A 19,258-nucleotide genomic window follows, 5' to 3' on the forward strand; every position below is an offset into this window, starting at 1 on the left:
TCTAGACAACTGTTCACTTCATGATGCATTTATGTCTGGCGTCGACATGAAGTGGATGGCAGTTGTCAGGTGCTATCAAAGGCTTCCATAAAACCTTCAGATGTCAAAAGATGGATATGAAGCCGAATAACAATTATAATAGTTGCCATCAAGAATACAGCACAGCAAGTATAATAGCGATTAAAAACAGAGTAATTTGTTGATGTTGCCATATTTAGGGACAATTTTATTGAAAAAAATAGGAGAAAATTGCAAACTATGAAGATCTAACAATCAAAATGGACAGATTAGGAAAAAGATTTTGCAAAGTCACCTCTATAGCTGGTGCCTCAGGCAGACTAGCAAAAAGATTAAACCAATGTTTACAAGAACTATTTTGGTTATATCACCTGTAGACTTGCAGGTCTACACACTGTGCACACACAGACACAGACACAAATACACACGGCATATGTTACATCTTATGCTGTTATTTAATTCCTAAATTCCTGGCTGAATCCAAAGAGCATCAAAATCAAAGATACGATACCTTCTTAGTTTTTTCGGTCATATATTTTTTTAAATGAAAATAATACAGATAGTCCTCATCTTACAACCACAATTCAGCCCAAAATTTCTGTTGTTAAGTGAGACATTTGATAAGTGAGTTTTGATGCAGTTTACAACCTTTCTTGCTACTGTTGTTAAGTGAATCACTGCAGTTGTTAAATTGGTAACAAGGTTGTTAAATGAATCTGGCTTCCCATTGACTTTGCTTGTCAGAAGGTCGCAAAAGGGAATCACATGACCTTTGGACACTGCAAACGTCATAAATATGAGCCAGTTGCCAAGCATCTAAATTTTAATCACCTGACCATGGGGATGCTCCAAAGTTAAAGTAAAGGTAAAGGTTCCCCTCGCACATGTGTGCTAGTCATTCCTGACTCTAGGGGGCGGTGCTCAACTCGTTTCAAAGCCAAAGAGCCAGCGCTGTCCGAAGACGTCTCCGTGGTCATGTGGCCGGCATGACTCAATGCCAAAGCACACAGAGCACTGTTACCTTGCCACCAAAGGTGGTCCCTATTTTTCTACTTGCATTTTTTACCTGCTTTCAAACTGCTAGGTTGGCAGAAGCTGGGACAAGTAACGGGAGCTCACCCCGTTATGCACCATTAGGGATTCGAACTGCTGAACTGCCGACCTTTCAATCAACAAGCTCAGCATGTTAACCGCTGAGCCACCGCATTCCCTGGCTCCAAAGATAGTAAGCGTGAAAAACAGTCATAAGTCACTTTTTTCAGTTGTAACTTTATATGGTCACTAAATGAACTGTTATAAGTTGAGGACTACCTGCAACAATAATAGGCAGAGTCAGGCACACTTTAAATAATGGTTTCTTTTGCAACGGAGGCTGATTTAAGCCCACTTTGGCAAAGGAAGTTCTTTCGTTACGTGTTCAGAGCTGATCTGGAGGAGATTTTGAGAAGGTGACTGGGCTGCATAAAGGTTGTAAAGTTTTTTTTACACAGAATAAAAAGAAGAAAGACAGAAAGACAGAAGGAAGGAAGGAAGGAACGAAGGAAGGAAGGAAAAAGAAAGAGAAAGAAAGAAGAAAGAGAGAGACAAAGAGAAAGGAAGGAAGGAAGGAAGGAAGGAAGGAAGGAAGGAAGGAAGGAAGGAAGGAAAAGAGAAAGAAGAAGAAAGAAAGAAAGAGAAGAGAAAGAAAGAAGAAAGAGAGAGACAAAGAGAAAGGAAGGAAGGAAGGAAGGAAGGAAGGAAGGAAGGAAGGAAGGAAGGAAGGAAGGAAGGAAGGAAGGAAAAAGAAAGAGAAAGAAAGAAGAAAGAGAGAGACAAAGAGAAAGGAAGGAAGGAAGGAAGGAAGGAAGGAAGGAACGAACGAAGGAAGGAAAAAGAAAGAAAGAAAGAAGAAAGAGAGAGACAAAGAGAAAGGAAGGAAGGAAGGAAGGAAGGAAGGAAGGAAGGAAGGAAGGAAGGAAGGAAGGAAGGAAGGAAGGAAGGAAAAAACCCTGAGGTTTAGAAATATAGGAATAAGTTCTGATTTTCTTTTCAACAGATAATTACAAATTTAACATCTGCTCCTCCCTCTTGAATGATATACAAATCCCTTCAGCCCCTATTTAATCTTAATCTTCCAATCCAAAAATCATTCTTTCATTTATTTCTTCTTTCCGCAAAACATTCATATAAGTTTTCCAATCTTTCAGAAAGATTTTTGTTATGATTTTTTCTCTCTGATCAGACAGGTCAATTTTGCCATTTCTGTAAATTCTGACATTTTTACATTCCATTCCGCCACTGTGGGAATTTCATTATTTTCTGGGTTCTATCATATTGCAAGATCTCAAATGGACAGCTAACATCAAAAACATCATTAAAAAAGGACAACAAAGAATGTTCTTTCTGCGCCAACTCAATAAGCTCAAACTGCCCAAGGAGCTGCTGATCCAGTTCTACAGAGGAATTATTGAGTCTGTCATTTGCACCTCTATAACTGTCTGGTTCGGTTCTGCAACCCAACAAGAAAGACACAGACTTCAGAGGATAATTAGAACTGCAGAAAAAACAATTGCTACCAACCTGCCTTCCATTGAGGACCTGTGTACTGCACGAATCAAGAAGAGGGCCGTGAAAATATTTACAGATCTCTCACATCCTGGACATAAACTGTTTCAACTCCTACCCTCAAAACGACGCTATAGAGCACTGCACACCAGAACAATTAGACACAAGAACAGTTTTTCCCCGAAGGCCATCACTCTGCTAAACAAATAATTCCATCAACACTGTCAGACTATTTACTGAATCTGCACTACTATTAATCGTCTCATGATTCCCATCACCAATCTCTTTCCACTTATGACTGTATGACTATAACTTGTTGCTGGCAATCCTTATGATTTATATTGATATATTGACCATCAATTGTGTTGTAAATGTTGTACCTTGATGAACGTATCTTTTCTTTTATGCACACTGAGAGCATATGCACCAAGACAAATTCCTTGTGTGTCCAATCACGCTTGGCCAATAAAAATTCTATTCTATTCTATTCTATTCTATTCTATTCTATTCTATTCTATTCTATTCTATTCTATTCTATTATTAGATGGGTAAGGGTGAATAAACCCAGTAGCTGGTACAGTCTGCTTCTTTTTGTGCAAAGAAAGAAAATAAAATCAAAAGGGAAGTGGAAATAACCGCCCTGAGTCCTTAGGGAGATAGGGCGGTATATAAATTTGAAAAATAAATAAATAAAAAATAAATAAATAAATAAAATATCATGCGTTGGGATTTAATTCATTTTTGTCAGGCTCATGTTGTGTTAAGAGAGTGTGAGCCTTGCTAAACCGCACCAATTAGGACCCCTCCTTGGTAGAAATAGGGCTGCATAACAGAGATATTGCAAAAGGGACCATGCTGTGGGTGACCAAATGCCAGTTTTGCCTCCAAATCTATTCAGGCAATTCTATAACGTGGCCCAAAATTGTCACCATTATATTTCATGCACTTATTCCTCCTTCCTTCTGTCCCATTTCAGCCGTGCTGCGTTCAATTTCCACCTCAGACAAAACAGCCAAATTCTACACAAAAGAATGAATCAGCACAAATCTGTCATCGGAAACAATGTAAGAACATTTCCGCTCCCGGGAGAGTTTATAACGATCAGAATAGAGCTGGAAGAGACCTCGGAGGTCTTCTAGTCCAACCCCCTATACCATATTATTGCAATGCTCTCTACATGGGGCTGCCCTTGAGGTGCACCCGGAGGCTGCAGTTAGTCCAGAATGCGGCTGCGCGAGTAGTAACGGGAGCCGCTCGTGGCTCCCATGTGACATCGCTGCTCCGTAGTCTGCACTGGCTTCCTGTGGTTTTTCGGGTGCGCTTCAAGATTTTGGTAACTATCTTTAAAGCGCTCCATGGCTTAGGACCCGGGTACTTACGAGACCGCCTGCTGTTACCCTTTGCCTCCCACCGACCCGTACGCTCTCACAGAGAGGGTCTTCTCAGGGTGCCGTCCGCCAAACAGTGTCGGCTGGCGGCCCCCAGGAGTAGGGCCTTCTCTGTGGGGGCAGTGATGCTCTGGAACGAACTTCCCCCTGGCCTGCGTCAAGTGCCTGATCTTCGGACCTTCCGTCGTGAGCTCAAAACATATTTATTTATTAAAGCGGGACTGGCATAATTAGTGTTGAATTTTAATTGGGTATTCTTAATTATTTTAAAATTTTAAATCTAAATTTTAATAATCAGCCTTTAAAATTTGCTCTTTTTAAATGTTGTTTTAAATTGTATATATTTTGTTTTTATTCTGGCTGTACACCGCCCTAAGTCCTTCGGGAGAAGGGCGGTATAAAAATTTAATAAATAAATAAATAAAAATAAATAAATATTAGACAAAAAAAACGCTTCTTAAAAATCTCCATTGATGAAGCACCCACAACTTCTGAAGGATAACAGATGCGGATGAGTGAAGGAAACACAGTGTCAGGATTCTGACTGACAAACCCAGCCAACCAAGCACTGTGGAGGCAATCCAATCTCTTTATGCAAAACTTTATTGAATACATTATTTCAGCACAATTTGAAAGCAAAACCAGCTCTACTTAATTCCCACGGTTTTTGCATAGTTAAAGAATAGTTTCTTCCCTCCCCCCATTAGTGCAGGTCACACTGTCCAATTAGACCTCTAGATATTGTTGTGGAAACCTGTCCTAGTCCTTGCCGACCATCTGGTTAGATGATCTTGGTTCCCACAGAATGACTTCTTGTCACCTGGAACTGGCATTCCAAACCTAGAGTTCCCTCCCCACTTGGTTCTGGGGCAAGCTGAGAAACAAAAATGGCTACAACAGCATAGTCACACTTTTAACTTGACACACAGCATGGTCTCAATGAGAGGCAACCAGGTTAAAATTCATTAGCAAATTGATAGTATTTTACATCAACCTAACAAAGATCTATGCTTCCTATTGCATACATCTAGGTTTCATCTATCTTGCTAAGCCAGCATGTGGTAAACTATGTGTGGAATAGTGTAAGGCAGACAAATTGCTTTCCAGTTTTTTTAATTTAAATTTTTTAAATTGAAAAATTATTTTAAATTTTAAAATTGTTTTAATTGAACAATTCTCAATTTTTTAAAAAATTGAGAGAAATTTTTCTTTTAAACATTGAGAACTTTTCAGGTAGTAGGAATAGGAATATTTTTCCTTGAATAACCTCTTTTAAGGCTTTCCACATTGCCAGTCAAGGGAAAGCAGCAGAGGGAACTTCTCCATTACTCACGGTGAAGTCCATGGGTGGATCAAAAGAGAGGGGAATAGAGGACATTATGCAATGAAACAATGTCTACTGAGGTTGTAATAATTCAACTTTGTTGTGGGTGACTACTATATTTGAAGAATCTGGGGAATTCCAGGACTAAGATAGAGGAATCAGTTCCTTGCCTTATTGCAATACTTCCAGAATGGGAGACTTGCATGGCCCACTGAACAGGGAATTCTGGCAATTGAAGTCCACACTTCTTAAAGTAGACAAGATTGAGAAACACTTCACTAGAATATTAACCAAACGTGGTTTCTCTTGGGCAGAAGACTCTGATGGCAGAGCTATTTGTCCATGGAGAAATTTTGTCCCCTTTTCTTAAAGCTGTCAAGCTCTTGAGCAGTGCCTAAGCCTGGAAATTGCTCAGTTTTTTAATTCTTCCTAGAAAAAGGCTTCTATTTTCCTACAACCAGGCTGTTGTAGAATTCCCTTCAAATTTCTTATTCTTAGTCTACCTTAAGAGCTGTGGTGGTGCAGTGGTTAGAATGCAGTATTGCAGGCAAATTCTGCCCACTGCCAGGAGTTCTATTCTGAATGGTTCAACGTTGACTCAGCCTTCCATCCTTTCGAGGTTGATAAAATGAAGACCCAGATTGTTGGGAGCAATATGATGATTCTGTAAGCCACTTAGAGAGGGCTGTAATGCATTATGAAGTGGTACCGTGTTTCCCTGAAAATAAGACCCTTATATTTTTTTGAACCCTGAAATAAGCGCTTGGCCTTATTGCCATGCACTCAAAAGCCTGATTGGGCTTATTATCAGGGGATGTCTTATTTTGGGGAAAACAGGGTATATATGTCTAAGTGCTATTGCTATTTATCTTCGTCTTCAGCAGAGGCAGAAAAGGGGCTGCTTTGGGTGTCCATCAGGGGAAAAGGGCAGGGATGCTATTCTGCAGGTTCTGACAGGTTCTGGAGAACCAGTAGCAGAAATTTTGAGAAGTTCAGAGAACCGGCAAATACCACCTCTGGCTGGTCCCAGAGTGGGTGAGAATGGAGATTTTGCAGTATCCTTCCCCTGCCATACCCACCAAACCACACCCACAGAACCTGTAGTAAAAATTTTTGAATTCCACCACCATGGAAAAGGAGGTGACAAAATACATCCTTATATATCAAATAAATAAAAACTGGGTGGTGGTACAGATGGAGGAGTATAGTAGGCTGAGTTGGAGGGAGGTGTTAAATATATCATTACTTTTGAGTTGCTGACAACAGCCTCTTGCATCAGAATATCTTGTGCAGGTACACAAGGGGTCGTGGCTTCTCATGTGATATCATAAGTTCTTTCTCCTCATTTTGAGAAAAGTTCAAATTGCTGCAGACATCTATGGCTGCTGAAAGTACATATTTCATCAATCAATCAATCTTTATTATGGCCACGAACCAGCACCACAAACACAGACATTAAAATGTTCAGTCCTGCACATTGGCAATAGAAATAAGAACTTCAAATATTTGCTGGCTGGTAATGATCTAAAAGTTGACCCACATTCCATGAAGGACCTAGGAGTACTCATTTCAAAAGATCTAAGCCCCAGATCTCACTGTTACATTATTGCCAAAAAGGCATTAAGAGTTGTAAATCTTATTTTACGAAGTTTTCTCTCTGATAACGCTATACTACAGCATATAAAACCTTTGCCAGACTTATATTTGATTACTGCTCACCTTCCTGGAACCCTCACTGTATTTCAGACATCAATACATTAGAGAGGGTCCAGAGATATTCTACTAGAAGAGTACTTAAATCTTCTGCTGGAAATAAAATTCCCTATACCACCAGACTTGAAATTTTAGGTCTAGATTTATTTATTTATTTATTTTATTTGATTTTTATACCGCCCTTCTCCCGAAGGACTCAGGGCGGTGTACAGGCAAGATAAAACCAGCAATACAAATATACAGGTTAAAATACCATTTAAAAACTTATTTAAAATTAGCCTGAAATTAAAATTACCGTAAACTAAAAACCCCGTTTAAAAATTAATAAAATTTCACATTAAAAATCCAATTTAAGCCAGCCCCGCGCGAATAAAGAGATGTGTCTTCAGTTCTCGACGGAATGTCCGAAGGTCAGGTATTTGACGTAGACCCGGGGGAAGCTCGTTCCAGAGTGTGGGAGCCCCCACAGAGAAGGCCCTTCCCCTGGGGGCCGCCAGCCGACATTGTTTGGCGGACGGCACCCTGAGAAGTCCCTCTCTATGGGAGCGTACGGGTCGGTGGGAGGCATGTGGTAACAGCAGGCGGTCCCGTAAGTACCCAGGTCCTAAGCCATGGAGCGCTTTAAAGGTCGTAACCAACACCTTAAAGTGCACTCGGAAGGCCACAGGCAGGCAGTGCAGTCTGCGCAGGAGCAGTGTTACATGGGAGCTACGCGTAGCTCCTCTATCACCAGCAGCTGCATTCTGGACTAACTGAAGCCTCGAGTGCACTTCAAGGAGCCCATGTAGAGAGCATTACAGTAATCCAAGCGAGAGGTAGCAGGCGCAGTGACTGTGCATAAGGCATCCCGATCAAGGAAGGGGCGCAACTGCCGAACCAGGCGAACCTGGTGGAAGGCCCTCCTGGAGACGGCCGTCAGATGATAACGACAGCCGATCATCCAGGAGGACACCTAAGTTGCGCACCCTATCCTTTGGGGCCAATAACTCGCCTCCGACAGCCAGCTGCGGATAACCTCGAACTACATTGTTTATGTTTCAACTTATGCTTAGTTCATAAGATTATTTACCAAAATGTTCTACCTGTAAATGAGTACTTTAATTTCAACCATAATAACACAAGGACTATCAATAGATTTAAACTCAATGTAATTTGCTCTAATCTTAATTGTAGGAAATATGACTTCTGCAATAGAATAGTAAATGTCTGGAACTCTCTCCCTGATCTTGTTGTTAGTCTCTCTAATCCCCATACCTTTCACCGTAAACCGTCTACCGTGGACCTTTCGTGTTTCTTAAGAGGTCCCTAAGAGGGTTTATGTACCTTGGTGTATAAGTCCACCAGCGTGCCTACCGTCCCTGTCCTACTGTTTCCAATTATATGTAATCATTCTATGTGTTTATGGCTATGTTTTGCCAATTTATATCCTTTTTTTGTGCCAATTTTTTTTTCATTTGTCCATGTCTATGTCTATTTTGTTACTTGTTTTCTTGTACTTGTTGAAAAATAAATAAATAAATAGAAGAGAAGAGAAGAGAAGAGAAGAGAAGAGAAGAGAAGAGAAGAGAAGAGAAGAGAAGAGAAGAGAAGAGAATTTTTTATTGGACAAGTGTGATTGGACACACAAGGAATTTGTCTTGGTGCATACGCTCTTGGAGTACATAAAAGAAAAGACACGTTCATCAAGAATCATAAGGTACAAAACTTAATGTTAGTTATAGGGAAACAGTCAATATAAATCTTAAGGATACCAGCAACAAGGTTACAATCATACAGTCGTAAGTGGGAGGAGATGGGTGATAGGAACGATGAGAAGTTTAATAGTAATGCAGACTTAGTAACTAGTTTGACAGTGTTGAGGGGATTGTTTGTTTAGCAGGGTGATGGCATTCGAGGAAAAACTGTTCATGTCTGGTTGTCTTGGTGTGCAGTGCTCTATAGTGTCGTTTTGAGGGTAGGAGTTGAAACAGTTTAAGTCTAGGATGTGAGGGGTCTGTAAATATATTCACAGCCCTCTTCTTGGTTCGTGCAGTATACAGGTCCTCAATGGAAGGCAGGTTGGTAGCCACTGTTTTTTCTGCAATTCTAATTATCCTCTGAAGTCTGTGTCTGTCTTGTTGGGTTGCAGAACCAAACCAGACAGTTATAGAGGTGCAGATGACAGACTCAATAATTCCTTTGTAGAACTGTATCAGCAGCTGCTTGGGCAGTTTGAGCTTTCTGAGTTGGCGCAGAAAGAACATTCTTTGTTGTCCTTTTTTGATGACATTTTTGATGTTAGCTTTCCATTTTAGATCTTGCGATATAGTAGAACCTAGAAATTTGAAAGTCTCTACTGTTGATACTGTGTTGTCTAGTATTGTGAGAGGTGGAAGTATGGAAGGGTTTCTCCTAAAGTCTACCACCATTTCTACGGTTTTGAGTGTGTTCAGTTCCAGATTGTTCCTTTCGCATCATGAGGCTAGTCGTTCAACCGCCCATGTGTATGCAGATTCATCATTGTCTCAAATGAGACCAATCACTGTTGTGTTATCTGCGAACTTCAGTAGTTTAACAGATGGATCTTTAGAGATGCAGTCATTGGTACACAGAGAGAAGAGAAGTGGGGAGAGCACACAGCCTTGGAGGGGGCCCCTGTGCTGATTGTACAGGTATCTGATATGATTCTGCTTAGCTTTACCTGCTGCTTCCTTGTTAGGAAGCTTATGATCCACTTACAAGTGTGTTCAGGTACCTGTAGCTGTTTAGCTTAGTTAGAAAAGTGCCTGGAATGATGGTATTGAATGCTGAACTAAAGTCTATAAAGTAGACTCTTGTGTAGGTCTTTGGAGATTCAAGATGTCATAGGATGTATGCAGAGCCATATTAACAGCATCATCTGTTGATCTATTTGCTCGGTATGCAAACTGCAAGGTGTCTAACAGCAGATCCATGATGGTTTCCAAGTGGGACAGCACTAGCCTTTCAAAGGTTTTCATGACTACAGAGGTTAGAGCAACTGGTCTGTAGTCATTCAGTTCCTTGATGGTGGCTTCTTTGGCACTGGGATGATAGTAGAGCATTTGAAGCAAGAAGGAACATAGCACATCTCTAGTGATTTATTGAAGTTATGGGTGAAGATGGGGGCCAATTGGTCAGCACAGACTTTTAAGCAAGAAGGAGTTATCTTTTCTGGGCCTGGAGCTTTTCCTGGCTTTTGTCTGTGAAATAGGTCTTGCACTTCCTTTTCTGTGATCACTAGGGGTTGTGAATCCAATGGGATGGGGTCAGTTGTAGGAGGCTTAGCTGTTGTTGGTGTGTCTGAGATGGGAGTTGTGGAGATAGGTGGCTGTAGTTTACTTTCAAACCTGCAGTAAAACACTTTCAGGTCATCTGCCAGTTGTTAATTTCCTTCAGCCTGGGAAGGAGGTTTGCCATAGCCGGTGATATTTTTAAAAGTTTTCCGTATGTTTGCTGGTTCATTTGTTGAGAACTGATTCTTTAGCTTTTCAGAGTAGCTTCTTTTTGCTGCTCTGATCTCTGATTGTTAATACATTTCTGGCCTGACCTTTTCTGTAGGCTTCCTCTTTGGAATGACATAGCTGCTTAAGTTTAACTGTGAACCAAAGTTTGTTGTTACTGTATATTCACAAGTTCCTTGTCGGTACACAGAAGTCTTCACAAAAGCTGACATGATGTTACAGTCTCTGTGAGTTCATCTAAGTCTGCAGAGGTACTTTCAAAAACATTGTAATCAGTGCAGTCAAAGCAAGCCTGTAGCTTTAATTTTGCCTCCTCAGTCCAGGTCTTCATTGATTTAATTGTTGGTTTTGTGGTTTTACGTCTTTGCTTGTAAGCAGTTACAAGGTGAATCATGCAATGATCAGAGTGTCCCACAGCTGCTCGTGGTAAGGACCGATAAGCATCTTTTAGTGTTGTGTAGTAGGTTTAAAGTATTCTTGCCTCTAATGGGACAATTGACATATGTGTGTGTGTGTGTGTGTGTGTGTGTGTGTGTGTGTGTGTGTAACATTCTTGGCTGCACACACTTCCCATGTAAATAAATCCTTGGAAGATTTCCCTTCTGGATATTCAATGAAAGTGCAAGAAAACAAATTCTTCTACCAGTGAGAATTTAATCAACGTTGACTTCTCACAATGCAAAATCTCTTTTTGCAAAGAGAATGAGAATTGGACAAGTGAAAACTGGTGGTTACTACAAAAGCATGCATTGGAGTGAACGAATAATGGTTGGCTTTCTGCCTTCCTACTTTGCCAGCTGCTTGATGCAATCTAGAGTTATACTAAATTCTTCCCTGATGGAATTTCCCTCCTTGTTTAATTATGTTTCTTGATAGGCAGTTGTGGAGGATGGCATGCTTTGGCAGAGACAGAAAGAGACAGAGAGAGAGAGAGAGAATGGCCATGAAACATTTGCTATGAAAAGAATTTGAATCTGAAAAGTCCCAATCTGTAAGAGCACCCAATTTGTCCTTAACCCCGTTCAAATTTTAAAAAAATAAAGTCAAAGTTGTGCAGACTTTTTTTTATAATTATTTTTTTTTATTTTTCAATATAATAATTCCATCTTCAATTAAACAGTGTTTTGTCTGGATACAGCTATCTTTGTAAAGTAATAATTAAAATTCACAGCAATATTCATTACTTTAATATTAATTCTATATTAAAATGATAATATTAAATATAATAATCATAATATTTGCTTTTCTTTCTTAACATATCTTCTTTATTTCACTAATCTTTTTCTTTTGTTTCCCGGTTTCTAATTTCCATTTTTATTATCTAACCATTGATAAAATAAGCCCCATATCATGTAATATTCAGTTTGTTCTTTTTCCTTGATTGCTAGCGTTAGTCTATTCATTTCTGCACATTCTAATATTTTCATGATCACATTCTCATCTATAGGGATCTCTTCACATTTCCAATTTTGTGCAAATATGATTCTAGCTGCAGTTAATATATGAATAATTAAAAATGCATTCTGCTTATTATTTTTTTCAGGTAAAATCTCCAACAAGAATATTTCTGGCTTTAAGTCAATGTGCTGCTTTATTATTTTTTCCAACTATGCATGTTTTTTGTCCAATACTTTTTTACCTTTGAGCATATCCACCACATATGATAATATGACCCAGTTATCTGTTGGCACTTCCAGCATTTAGCCGACTTATCTTTAAACATCTTTGCCAACCTCGCTGGCGCAAAATGCCATCTATAAAACATCTTATACAAATTTTCTTTATATGCAGTTGACATTGTTAATTTATAGTTCCTGTCCCACAGTTTCTGCCATTTATCTAACTCTGTTGTATAGCCAAAGTTTTTTGCCCATACTATCATCATCTCCTTCACTTGTTCACTTGTCCATTTTAATACAATAATGCATTCCTAATGTAAAGTCTTTGGAAGTAACCAAGTATCTTATTTTTCCCATACCACAAGAAGACATGCCAGCCCAATTGCAAACCATGCCCCTCCAGAGTCAATAGTCTTGTATTCCTCAATACAATCCATTCTTTCACCCATATTAAGTACCACAGCCTGGTAATACAATTCCCAATTTGGTAGACCAAAGCTTTCTCTACTCTTTGCATCTTGCAGCATTTTTAAACTTATTCTTGCTTTTTTTCCCTTGCCAGATATATCTTAATATTACTTTATTTGAGTTCCTCAAAGTATTTCCCCTTTTATTGGAAATGTTTGAAACAGATACAGTAATCTCGGTAATATATTCATTTTCATTGTAGCTATTCTTCCTATTAATGATAATTGCAGATTTTTCCATTTCTCCAGATCTGCTTTAATTTGTTGCATCAGTTTATAATAATTATTTTCCTTAATAGTTATACATCTTGCTGTCAGGTGAATCCCTGAGTATTTCACTTTCTTAGTAATCTGAATATCTTCAAATTTCTAGGTTCTATCATATCGCAAGATCTAAAATGGACAGCTAACATCAAAAACATCATCAAAAAAGGACAACAAAGAATGTTCTTTCTGCGCCAAACTGCAGAAAGCTCAAACTGCCCAAAGAGCTGCTGATTCAGTTCTACAGAGGAATTATTGAGTCTGTCATTTGCACCTCTATAACTGTCTGGTTCGGTTCTGCAACCCAACAAGAAAGACACAGACTTCAGAGGATAATTAGAACTGCAGAAAAAACAATTGCGACCAACCTGCCTTCCATTGAGGACCTGTATACTGCACGAATCAAGAAGAGGGCCGTGAAAATATTTACAGATCCCTCACATCCAGGACATAAACTGTTTCAACTCCTACCTTCAAAACGACGCTATAGAACACTGCACACCAGAACAACTAGACACAAGAACAGTTTTTTCCTGAAGGCCATCACTCTGCTAAACAAATAATTCCATCAACACTGTCAAACTATTTACTGAATCTGCACTACTATTAGTCTTCTCATAGTTCCCATCACCAATCTCTTTCCACTTATGACTGTATGACTGTAACTTTGTTGCTGGCAATCCTTATGATTTATATTGATATATTGACCATCAATTGTGTTGTAAATGTTGTACCTTGATGAAAGTATCTTTTCTTTTATGTATGCTGAGAGCATATGCACCAAGACAAATTCCTTGTGTGTCCAATCACACTTGGCCAATAAAAAATTCTATTCTATTCTATTCTATTCTATTCTATTCTATTCTATTCTATTCTATTCTATTCTATTCTATTCTATTCTATTCTATTCTATTCTATTCTATTCTCTTCATTAACTCTTTTTTCTGCACGTCTGTAAGATGTTTAACTAATATCTTAGTTTTCTCTTTATTTATTTTCAATCCTGCCATTTTGCCATATTCCTCTAATTTTTTTAATTAATTTAGGCCCATTTTGATGCTTCCAAAATGAAAACTAAATCATCTGCAAATGTGTGTAGTTTATGTTTTCCCTTTTTTATTTCCATACCTTTTATCTCTGTGTCTTGCCTAATATTTCTATTTAATACTTCCAGTGTCAATATAAATAATAGGGGAGACAAGAGGCATCCTTGTCTTGTACCTTTTTTAATGTTAACCTTCTCTGTCATATCTCCATTTACCATCATCTTTGCAGTTTGTTTATAATATATCGCCTTGATCATGTTAATAAATCTCTCCCCAAAATCCATACCTTTTAATTGCACTAATATAAACTGCCAGTTCAAATTGTCAAATGCTTTCTGTGTGACTAGAAAAATCAACGCCATTTGCTTCCCTGGATGTGTTTCGTAGTACTCCAGTGTATTTAGAATTGTTCTCATATTGTCTTTAATTTGTCTCTTAGGTAGAAATCCATTTTGATCTGAATGTATGAATTGATTTAAGAACCTTTTTAGTCTTTCTGCAATTATTGAAGCATATATTTTATAGTCAGCATTCAATAAGCTATGTAATTTTTTATCTGTTGTGGATCTAAATCTTCTTTCAGTATGAGAGTAATATATGCTTCCGTCCATTATTTTGGTACTTTCGTTTCTAGCAGTACTTCATTAAACACTTCCAGCATTAATATATTTAAAATATTTTGTAAGTCTTTATAGAGTTCGGTTGGTAAACCATCTGGGTCCCCTGTTTTGCCATTCTTTTGTCTCTTACTTGCTTCTGTGAATTCCATCATGTGGAATTCATGTTTATGTTTACTACATGTTTATCTAACATAGCTTTCACTGTTTCAGGTATTTTAAGTAATTCCGCTTTTTCTAAATATTGTTTTATTTTGTTTTCTGAAACTGTCTCTTGATCGTATAATTTGTTATAGTAATTTTGGATCACTTTCTTTTTATTGTCATTTTGATGATGAAGGTTTCTTTCCTTGTCCATTAATTGGCGTATCAGTTTTTTTTCCTTCTCATTTTTTAATTTATATGCCAGCTATCTTCCTGGTTTATTTGCATTTTCAAAAAAACATTTGTTTAGCACTTTTAATTTTTTGTGATAATACTTCTTTATCTATTAAGTTCAACTTATGTTTTATTAATTCCATTTGATTTTTTAGACTCTTTTTTGTGGTTCTTTTTGTAATTCCATCTCTAACCTCTTATATTCTTCTAATATCTTGGTTTTGTTTCTTCTTATTATTTTTCTTTCCCATGTAAGTTATGACTAAACCTCTAATACGTATGGCTGTGCTGCGTCCCATACTTTTTGTAATGAGGTCTCTTCTTTTCTATTCTCTTTAAAGAAAAAGTCTAATTCTTTTTCCATGAATTGAATAAATTCCTTGTCTTTTAATATTGATTGATTCAACATCCATCTTAATTTCCTTTTTTGTCCTTTCCATTTAACTTTTATTAGATCGTGGTCTGCCCAATTACTTGTTTCTATGTCTATTTCTTCTACATTAGATCTTAGTTCAGCTGTCATCTGAACTAATACCATACCTATTCTCGACCAAGACATATGACTATTTGAATAAAATTAATATTGCTTTTCCTTGAGATGTACCTCGCGCCATACATCTTGAATACCTAAGTCTTCCGCCATTTTAAGAAAAGCTTTTGGAAGTGTCTTCCTAACTTTATTTACTTTCCTAGTTTTATAGTCCAAAGATGTGCAGACTGTTGGACCCCTCCCCCGGGAGGGGGGGGGGCTAAAAAATGTCTGGTCTGTTTTGCTCCTCTGTCCTTAGGAGATGAAATGGCCCGCCCTCTCTTAATATGCTATAGATCAAATCAGATCAGTTCAAATTTTTCACGGTCATAATTCATCATAAAAAAATCCTAAAACACATGTGCTATGACAGAGAAAGTAGTAAATAACAGGTCATCACCCAGACTGTAAAGCTCGACATTTGTTCAGATGTTGATTGGTTAATTTGTAGTTTGCAAACAGTTGGACAAACCTTTGCTACATTTAGAGTGATAGATGGCTTCCTCTTTCAAAAGAGGTGTCCTCAATAAAATAAGTCTGAGAGGACAGGATGATTTGTTGACAGAAAAGGAGGAGATGGCTTGTGGGGTTGGATGGCACTGACACCATGTGGACAACTCTGTCCCCATGTAGAGATTTCTGAAATTTTCCTTCTGTGACTGATGTAAGAAGGGCATTAAAATGGGCAAGGTAAAGGCCCTTTTTTGACTTTGGGACCTGCAATTCAATTTCAGCTGTTTTTAATGTTACCAAAGGGTTGTTTGCATAAGTGCCTTTCCAAACTCACCAGAAGAGCTCAGAATATTGTCAAAGAAAATACTTGTTTTGTGTGGATGAGGTGGAGGCTGTGGTAGGATTCAGCCAATTCACACCACTTTGGGAGAACCGGTTGTTAACTTTCTGAGCAGTTTAGCAAACTGGTTGTTGGAAGAAATCATTAGGACAGAGAACCGGTTGTTAAATTACTTGAATCCCACCACAGGGTGGAGGTGAAAGTAAAAGTGGAGGAGGAGAAGGAGATGAAGATGGAGGAGGAGGAGGCAAACAAAGGATGAAAGGAAGAGGACAATGTAAGAAGGATGAAAAGGAGAAGGAATGATGAAAGGAAAGGAAAAGGAGAATGATGGGAGGAGAAGGAGGAAGAGGAGGAGCAGGAGGAGTCATTATTTCCTTCTACATTCTGACTTTTTCGCTGGTAACATCTTAGAGAGATGAGAGAAGGCTGCAATAATTGAGCTCAGTGGGACTCTGCCAGGAAAGTACAGAGATATGGAAGATGGTTTTTTAAAAGGGGAAATGTGCCAAACATAAAAGGGGACAAAAGAAACCAGAAAATGGAACAGAAAGCAGTAAGTGGGGTTGTTTGGCTCTCATGTCAATAGGTGAATTCTTATAATTATCTAAGATAAGACACTAAGCTTACCTGGAGCATGGATGCATAACCTGGGGCCAGGGCTATATGTGACCTCGTTTTGTGGTCCTTGGAATTCCATAAGCATCTTTCCTGAAAACAGAAGGAATGGTTCCTTGCCATTGTGAGGTAGAAATAATTAAAAACTGTTGCATGGTCCGTGGTTAGCATTTCATAAATGATTAGCGTTCATAATTATTATGCAAACCCCAAACTTCCTCAGAATCTGATTTCATGGGGGTATTTTGGTGCCCCAACCCCTCTGCTCCAATGTGAAACATGATCCAAGGGTAATCAAACAAGGAACTTACACCACCAGGAAGTTAGAGCATCGTCCTTTTCTGGAATTGGATCCAAGAAGAGTGAGATCAAGGGTTGACTCAGTCCTATGATTCTAGAAAGAAACAGACAGGACAAACTACATGTTACTCTTAAGATATAGCCTGAGGCTCACATATCACTATTTGTTTAGAATACATATGGGGGAAACAGAGAAACAATGAAAGAACCTTCCATTTTTAAATGGCTCCTTTTGATTCTATAACATTTTTTTTTGCTCTTTGCCATGTTTCGTTTTGTTTTCTTGTTTATTTTCTTATTGTATTCCTATCCTGTAAACTAACAAGAAAACTTTTATCTGACTGCCATAAATAGAATATATCAGTTCAACCATTAAAAAGAGCAAATGCATTTTGCATGAAATGTTTTCATCTCAGCCTGAGGCATGAAATATTTGCAAGAAGTGAGTCTAATGTATTGCAAAACCAGGAAGAACATCCAAAACAAAACAGTTTTCTTGACTCTCCCCAGTCGGTATAATTGTTTTTAGGCACAGTTGCTTGAGGTCTGCCTTCTTTTAAGCTAAGATCAATAGAGAGTTAGAGTGGTGCTTATTATTTGTTTCTTTGGACACATGTAAAGCAATGTCAGTATTGATCTAGTGACTTCAATAGAATTCATAGCATAAATGCTAAAAATATCTTTATTGCATTTGTGTCCCACTGCAGTCAGAAAATATACTCAGTGGAATACAAATTTGTAATATAAACAAGCATAGAAATATTAAGATATGATTAAAAATTGGAAAAAGAACATTTTGGCAGAAATTGTAACTAAGTAAAATGTATTTGGATATGTTAACTTGTATAAAATGATATGGCCAATACTCTGTTCATAAAATATGTGGTGGGAGTGGGTGAAGAAAAAAAAATCAATAAAAATTAATTCAAAAAAAAGGAATACAAATTTGTAATCAGTCAAACAATTGGCTAGGATTCTACCAATTTTCTTTAGCAGAAATTGCAGGGATTATAGCAACCCAACTTATTGGCGAGTCAATGATCAGTTATATGTTTAATAGAAAAAACTAGATTAATTCATGTTTTTTCTTTCCTCTTTTTTTTTGCCCTAGAAAGCTGGAGTATGACATCCCTTAGCAGATTTTTTTCATGATAATGATAACTTGAGGATACTGGAATGACTTTGAGGCACAGAAGGAGAAGGAGGAGGAGGAGGAGAGGAGTAGGAGGAAGATGAGAAGAAGAGAAGAAGAGAGAAGGGAGAAGGAGAAGAAGATTTTGCAAATGACAAAAAGGGCTTATCATTCAGGGAAATTGACAAGAAATCTAGGAATGACTCCAGGGACATCTAGGGGGTGGGAGAATTTATTTATTTATTTATTTATTTTATTTATTTATCAAACACAACAGTATATAAGTATAAGCATGAAATAACCATACGAATTGGATACAATCAAAGGGAACATTAGGACAGGAACGGTAGGCACGCTTGTGCTCTTATGCACACCCCTTAGGAATGGGGTGAGGTCAATAGTAGATAGTCTTTGGTTAAAGCTTTGGGGATTTTGGGAAGAGACCACAGAGTCAGGTAGTGCATTCCAGGCATTAACAACTCTGTTACTGAAGTCATATTTTCTACAATCAAGATTGTATCAAAAATAATATAATAATATTATAAAAAAATATAATAATACAATCAAGAATGTATCAAAAAATAAAAATGTTACTATTGATATAAATGTTTTCTTCCTTATTTTTAATCTTCCATTAATTTGTACATCTATGCTTAATTTAGAATTTGCAGGATGGGTTCCAAAGAACAAGAACATTAAGGAAAATGTCAGGAGAACAATATATCTTGAAAAAGGTTTATTTAGAAATTGACTCTGAATATATTTACAATGCCAGAAGTCGGGCAAGCCCAAACGGAGGGGAAGGTTTACAGAATTCAACTCACAATTAAGTCCAGTAAAAAGGCAAATTAGGCCATATTTCCTAGTACCCCACCCTTTGGAATGCTCACCCCAATGCTGGGATAATTAGCAACACAGAATTACTATTTGCATTTGTAGTCATTGGAGAGGAAGGGATTACAAGAGACTAAGCAGGCACATAGTGGGGAATTCACTCAAGCAATGCTGCGATGGAATGTAGTGAGAAGGTGGATCTCCAAAAGAGAC

The sequence above is a fragment of the Ahaetulla prasina genome, chromosome 11, assembly GCF_028640845.1.
Source record: "Ahaetulla prasina isolate Xishuangbanna chromosome 11, ASM2864084v1, whole genome shotgun sequence".
NCBI classification, from domain to species: domain Eukaryota; kingdom Metazoa; phylum Chordata; class Lepidosauria; order Squamata; family Colubridae; genus Ahaetulla; species Ahaetulla prasina.